Here is a 7474-nt window from a genome sequence, read left to right as displayed (position 1 = left end):
TGGACTATTTTTTGTGACGTTCACTGGTGTTGCACTACTGCTCGTGGGTGGGGGAAAAAAACAGTCTAAGATTCATTCGCTTTGCTAACACGCGGATAAAAGGTGGTGGAGAATGGCTGAGAGGTGAATGAACTAAGGCCGGAGCCACTGAGTGGATGAACGGAAGTGGTGAGCGAAGTTAGACCAGAGTCGCTAAAACCGAATCTGTTAGAGACTCATCTCGGCGTCCCATTTCTGAAAGTCTGCTGTTCCACATGTGCTAACTGCCACATTAGAAGGAAGCCTGAAAGGAGTTTTAGTGTGCTGTTTATCAGAAACTGGAATGTTGACCGGTTTCACGAGTTCCCTCAGCAATACTAGTGGGCGTTCAAGAGATTTGGTCGGTAATTTGGTTTGATTTTAAAAACTCTAAGCTCGGTTTTTGAACATTTTTTAAAGAATAATTTACTTTTATTTTAAATTGCTTTTAGTAGATTTTAATATAAGTGTGTCTTTTATTATTAGTTCTTTTAACTGGACATGGAATATTAGAATATTGAGTCTGATAATTTTAATTGCATTTTATTGAAAATATAATTTCGTATTCCTAAATTTTAAACCAGAAGTAACAAATAATTTGCACATATGTGATATCATATGTGATATCTACATAATAGCATTTGGAAATGATGTGAATTTGTTTTTGTTTGGAAATATTTAGCAACAATAAAATTGTTTGTAAATGTTTATGTTTCAAATAATTCCCTGATTGATTTTCCTTCGAACATGGTTAACACTGTTACCAAAGTTACTATATTGATCACTAGATAGCGTAAGTCTAAATTTCAGTGGCAACAGTACACCTCTTCTTCTTAACCAAATGATTAAAGTGTTCTTCAGATTCATTAGAATGAAACCATATGTAAAAAATTATACACAAAGATATATTTAATCAGCCTGAATTTTGCTCAGGTTTATCATCACGAACTTAGTGTTATTTCAGCGTCTTGTATGAAGAGTTTCGATTAAATTAGGAAGATTTATTAGATAATAAAAATGTTTGATAATTATGCCAATTCGAAAAAAAATCTATAAGAATAAAAATATTTAGGTCCATTTTTATAAGTGCTAAAAGAATGCGGGTTTATTTCTATAAACTAAGAAGTATCTGAGTTCACTGCTATTAGCTTAAAAAGCCTGGATTAAATTTTATTTGCCTAAAAAATCCAGATGCATTCCTAAGAGTTTAAGAAAATTTGTTACGTTTAATATGAAATGTTGTAGACTTGGCCAATCAGCCTAGCACATTTATAAATGACAGTAATGATTTAAAAGAGATCCAAAATTTTCAATTAACCAACGATATATATACATAAAAGCAAAAAATTTGTAAAAGTAGAGTTGTTTTGAAAACGAAATTTGTTGCGTTTATTAGAAACTGTTGTGGACTTAGCTAATCAGTCTAACACTTTATTAAATAACGGTAATGATTTACAAGAGAAACAAATTTTCAGTTACATAACGATATGCATAAAGACATAAAATTTATGAAAGTAGAATTGCTTTGAAAAAGATATTTGTTGTGCTTATTAGGAAATGTTGTAGACATGGTCAATCAGTCTAACAATTTGATAAATGATAGTGAAAACTTACAGGCAGTCAGATTTTTCAATTAGCCACCCACATATGCACCGAAAAGCCATTACATTATGACCACCCTCCATTTATAACAATGGACTCGCCCAGGTTTTCATGGTTTCTCGCCCAGGAACAATGTTTTCATGGGGCACATTAGGACCCATAATCCTCATAGAACAATCCCTGACGTCTGTAAGCTACTTGAACATAGTTGCAGACCAGGTTCACAGATTCATGGCAACAGTTTTTCCTGCGGGGGATGGTGTCTACCAGTAGGATAATGCACCATGTCATAAGGGTCGAATCGTCGAAGAACATTCCAGTGATTTCAAGTCTTGTCTTGGCCCCCAAATTCACCTGACCTTAATCCAATAGAGCATTTGTGGTCCTACTCGGAAAACCAAATTCGTGCAGACACGCTACTCCCTCGCAATGTGAGGGAATTGCAGGACCAGTTGGTGAGCGTTTGGTGCCAGATACCTCAGACTACCTATCAGCACCTTGTGGAATCAATGCCACGGCGGGTGCTAGCAGTTTTGAGAGCTAAAGGTGGTCCTACATGTTATTAGCAGGGTGGTCATAAAGTAATGGCTCTTCGGTGTATATAAAGACATAATATGCATAATTGTTTTAAAAGAGAACGGTCTTTTTTTTCACCTTTGCCCAATAAATTTGCACAGTAAAGTAAATGTAACGGCTTTAAACTTATTCGAATTAAAAATAAAGTAAGTTAAAAACTAAAAGTTATAAATTTCCAAGTCAAGCTTTTCCAACCCCAAAAGGCTCTAGACTTAGTTCCTATATTCGAACATTTACCACAGAAATCCCAGGAGGCTTCAACCATCCCAACGGACTAAAATCTAAAACTTTATCTTTAAAACAGTTTCGCGTTTGAGAGGAATTGGAATCGTCATAAGGAATGATGATTAAAGATTGTAAATATCTCACGGGAATTTAGAACGCGTATTAAGTTTGCTTATCGTTATTTTAGTAGATATGATGGTTAGATAAATAAGGTTTTAAGTCGTTTCTAATCACTCCTGTGGGGAATATGCTATGTTCGTTTAGAATGTGAAATATAGTCTGCTTGTAGGCTTTACTGTGAATTGCTTCGAATATTTAAATTTATTCGATTTAATTTTTATTGTAGATAAAATTAGTCTATATAGGGTCAGATAAGTTAAAATAAATAATAAAAGTACGTTTATTCATACAGTAAAAATCCATACGTCATCAAGAAAGAAACTTATATTATGCACATCTAGAAAATACTGCATTACATTATTGAGGAATAGGACAATAAATCAATCATATATGAATTATGATTTCATAACCTCAGTTTTAAGATAACTAGAATTTATTCTATAGTGAAAAATGGTATTTTTATGCACTAAATTGAACATAATTGAACTACCATTGAATATCATATTTTATTAAATTATTAAGCATAATATTTTATTATACCTTTGAACTTATAATTTATTAAATAGTTAAAATTAAGTAGATTTATATCTTGATTCATTATTCATCATTATGTTTGATGATATCGTTGGAAGTAATTATATTTATAACGTTTAAATATTTTTGAAGAATAGATTGTAATATAAAGTTGAATTATCGTTTAACATTAGACTTTGTTATATCATTGATAATTCTTTGATTATTGGACTTTATCATCTATTACTGTTGAATTTCATAAAACCGGAGAAATTAATACTGTTGGATTAATTCAGAATATATTTACACTGTTTATTAAATATTTAAAACGTTGATTTTTGTTAAATTTAGACTTGGAAGATGTAGAAATATGTTGTCTTATTAACACGAAAATATAATAATTAAAATATATTTTTCAGCATTTAATAGGCAAAAACTATTTTAAAACCTCTTATGTATTCAGATAATATTCATCCCATACATTTTTCTTTTAATTTTTGATTCATGTGCACAAAATATAAATAAAATGGTTTTAATGATCGAAAATTTTAAAACTTATAATTCAAAACATTGATGTCAATTATTATATGTTAATTATATAATTAAACGGTATTTGTGTTTCTCCGTAAATAGTTATATTAAAATAATTATTAATTACGTTTTACAGCATGCAACATAAAAGTTATATTTTTTGGAAGCAACATTTTGAAAGACTCAATTTCAAGCAATTTACTTAGCAAACTATAATAAACAAAAAATAATTACAATACCTCCTTCATCATTGATTTTCTCATAGTTGCTGTGCTGTGTATGATAAAGTTGCTGCGGAGAAGAATTCACTTTATTGATCTCTAATGTCAAGGAAAATTTCTAAAACTTATCTACAGAGTGTACGCCTAAATATTTAAATTTAAATGTTGAAATTTGTAGGTTTGAACGATTTAGTAGCCTAAAACAACTAATACTGCATGATCTACTACAATACCAAACAATGTACAGTGGGCCAAAAAATGGACAACCCTGAATAACTTTTAATTTAATGATCGGATCGTCACGTTCCAGGACTCAATCGTAATGGTTCGAGAAGGTGACCTCATTTTAAAATTTTAAATATACGACATCTTCAAAATTCGATTTCTGTGGAACTATTCATCCGATTTTGTTCAAATTTGCATTTTGCCATATAAAAATACGTACTTCAGAATAATGTAAAAATTTGTATACCATAAAACTCAAGTTTTTTTCGACTATCATTTTGTAAAATAATAAAAAATACTAAATATTCACTAAAACTCATTTTTTGCATGAGATTATTTCTGGATAGACGAATTTCATAATTGTGTACGAAAATTTTCAATTCTCTTAAAAAGTTCTCGAGATCTGCAAAACACGCAAGAAGTAAAATTAACTTTAAGGGGTTCAAACTACCGATCGATCTCCAGATCAAACTACAGGGACCATATTTCTCAAATTGCGGTTACCTCCTATATTTTTGCGGTTAGAAATCTATCGAGAAAAGGTGTGTTTATTGAGAAATAGTACGTTTTTGTGTCTGATTTCGTAACTTAAAATATCGTGGGCGCTAAGTAATTAGCATATTTGAGGTTACTCCTTCGAAGCATTGAGATTGAGTCCCAAAATGAGAAGATCTGATCATTGGATCAAAAGTTATTCAGGGTGGTCCATTTTTCCTTTTTTTTGGCGCACTGTACTTAATATTAATTAACTGAAGCGTTATTAGTTTGAAATTTATTAACTGAGACTAAAATAACATGTAGAAACTGTAACAGTGAAGTTAGATTTTTGTAAGCCACCTGAAATAATAACATCATTACTTAAAAAGGAGGTTTGCTTATTTTTGTCTGCGACGCCCATCATCGTCTTAACTTTTCATGATTCATACTTCAATAAATTAATTTCTCACATAACATGAAACCTGAAATATTAACCTCCATCTTTGGGATCCACTGAAAAGAATCTTGCAGCAAAAAATGTCCCTTAAATTTTTAATAAAAAAATAATCTCTTTTTCACGATTTTGGCATTTTTAAATTTTTTTAGTATTTCACCGTTTGTTTAAAAAATTCCACGGGTCATAATAACATTATTACGTTAATTATTTTATGACCCCCCCCCCTCTGCAGAGCCAAAATAAATCTCGAATCCATATCACCGTACCTAGCCAGTTCTGCGATTGGGCTGATAACTAAAAGTTTTTTATGATTCTGACAGTTAAAAAACTAAGTACCTATTTATTATGCTTTCCCGCAAAAAAAATTACATTTTAAATTACAATACATATCATCTTATCTATATATATAAAAACGAATGTGTATATGTCTGTTTATCCTTTATAAACTCTTAAACCATCCGACAGAAAGCTATGAAACTTGGCATACAGATAGTTCAAAGCACGAGGAAGTTTTCTGTTCATTCTGCGACAAACCGTTCCAGCGGTATCAGCGAAAATCGAAATGGAATTTTCGTATTGGTTAAAAGTTAGCCAATTATTTTAAATTTTGCTATAAACGATTCAGTTTTCAAATATCTTGAACAGTGATATTTTCTATCTTATAGCTCTATTCTTTTAGAAAAGTAAATTACATATACTTTAATATTTAATTATAATTCGCCCAAGTTTCTTTATGTCAGGTGAGCACATGCACGTAAAATCAACGAGAATAGATTTCATAATTATTGGTCGTATCTCGGATTTAGTATTGTGAAAACTGTTTAATAAAAATAAAGGCAAAAGCAAATTTTATTCAAATTGTACGCTTTTAATAATTATTTATATTTAGTATGCAATTTTAGGTTACCACAATTAAATATAGTTTTTGAAGGTTTCATTGCTGACAGCTGTCATTTGAATAGTATTAGATTGTTTATTATTACAAAGTTTGTGAATTCACATTCATTTTATTTATTTCATTTAAAAAATAGATTTTTGCTTTAAATTTTATCATTATTATATTTCTTATTTATTTCATTTCATTTTTATTGCTTTTTTTATTATTTAAAATAAATATGTGAATTTTCGATTTAGCAAATTTACGACCACTGCCAACTTTTACATTTCTTTTTGTTTGAAAGAGAATATTTGCAAAAATATGCCACCTAAACGAATCGCTCTTAGTTGATCAACATCTTAAGCACGCAAAAAGAGAACTACCCGTGTTTTAGAAACATCGGAGAAACGGGAAAAAAAAAGACTTGAAACTAATCGAGAACACAATGCTTTAGCCCGTTCCTTAGAAACGTCTGAGCAACAGGAAAGAAGACTGTTAACAAATCAACTACGCACTGCTCAAGACCGTTCGTTGGAAACATCAGAACAATGGGAAAGAAGACTGTTAACGAATAAACTACGTTCTACTCAAGTCCGTTCGTCGGTAACATCAGAGCCACGGGAAGCAAAAATGAAATCCGATCGAGAACGCACTTCGCTATTCAGACGCTGCCAGTACTCTGATTTGAATCTCAGTGCATTTCACTATGATCCGACTACCAACTATAGCCTTTCACCCAAGCGTCATCATCGGAAAAATAGATCAATTATGTATGTTTTATAGTGCTCTCAAATTTAAGAATGTAACAGTTAGAATTTGCTGTTCTGGACGCAAAGTGAAATTACCAGATTTAACGTCTCCAGCCGAGCCATTATCAATGTTGTTATCGGGTCAAGGAAATCAATAGAAACTTTTCTTGGCGAATATATGTCAGTACATTTGTGTTTCCAAATGACTTCATTCGGTGCTACAAGTATAGGTGCGCATATGGGCAGACAGAGCTATTTATTACATTCGCATGCAATCCTGTTTGAGCTAAAATTAAAGAGCTTTAGTAACTTATGCAAACATCATCGGATCTTCATGATGCATAACCACACGTGAGTTAAAACAAATATTAAGCTCTATACTTGGTTTTATTGCGAAAAGTCATGTTTTTGGAAAGACACGGTGTTTGATGTTTTCTATTGAATGTCAGAAAAAGAGAATTGCCACATGATTTGGCTTAGTGCAAAAATCACACCACGACAAATTGCTCAGCTCATATCAGCAGAAATATTCATGTCACCATCGATCCAGACTTTTTTCAGATCATCATCCAAAATATGTTTCATGGTCGGTGCGCATCCCCATACATGTCTGCTTGAAAATGCACTAACGATATCCTAGAGAATTAACTGTTGAGACTATCACTGGTTTTTTCACCATTAAATAAAATTCTCATTTCAAATGATAATCACAGATCTCATTTACACGCTTAAATGTAAAATTTATATTCAAACTGAAAGCGTTGCAACGCACGCAGGGTACAGCTAGTATCTATATAAAAATGAATGTCTGTCTGCCTGTCTATCTGTGTATGCGTATGTCCTTTATAGACTCCTAAACCTTCCGGCCGAAAGCGATGAAATT

This window comes from Parasteatoda tepidariorum, chromosome 3 (assembly GCF_982258835.1).
Source record: "Parasteatoda tepidariorum strain Cologne lab strain chromosome 3, Ptep-v5.0, whole genome shotgun sequence".
Taxonomy (NCBI): Eukaryota; Metazoa; Arthropoda; class Arachnida; order Araneae; family Theridiidae; genus Parasteatoda; species Parasteatoda tepidariorum.
This window is presented reverse-complemented; position numbering follows the sequence as displayed.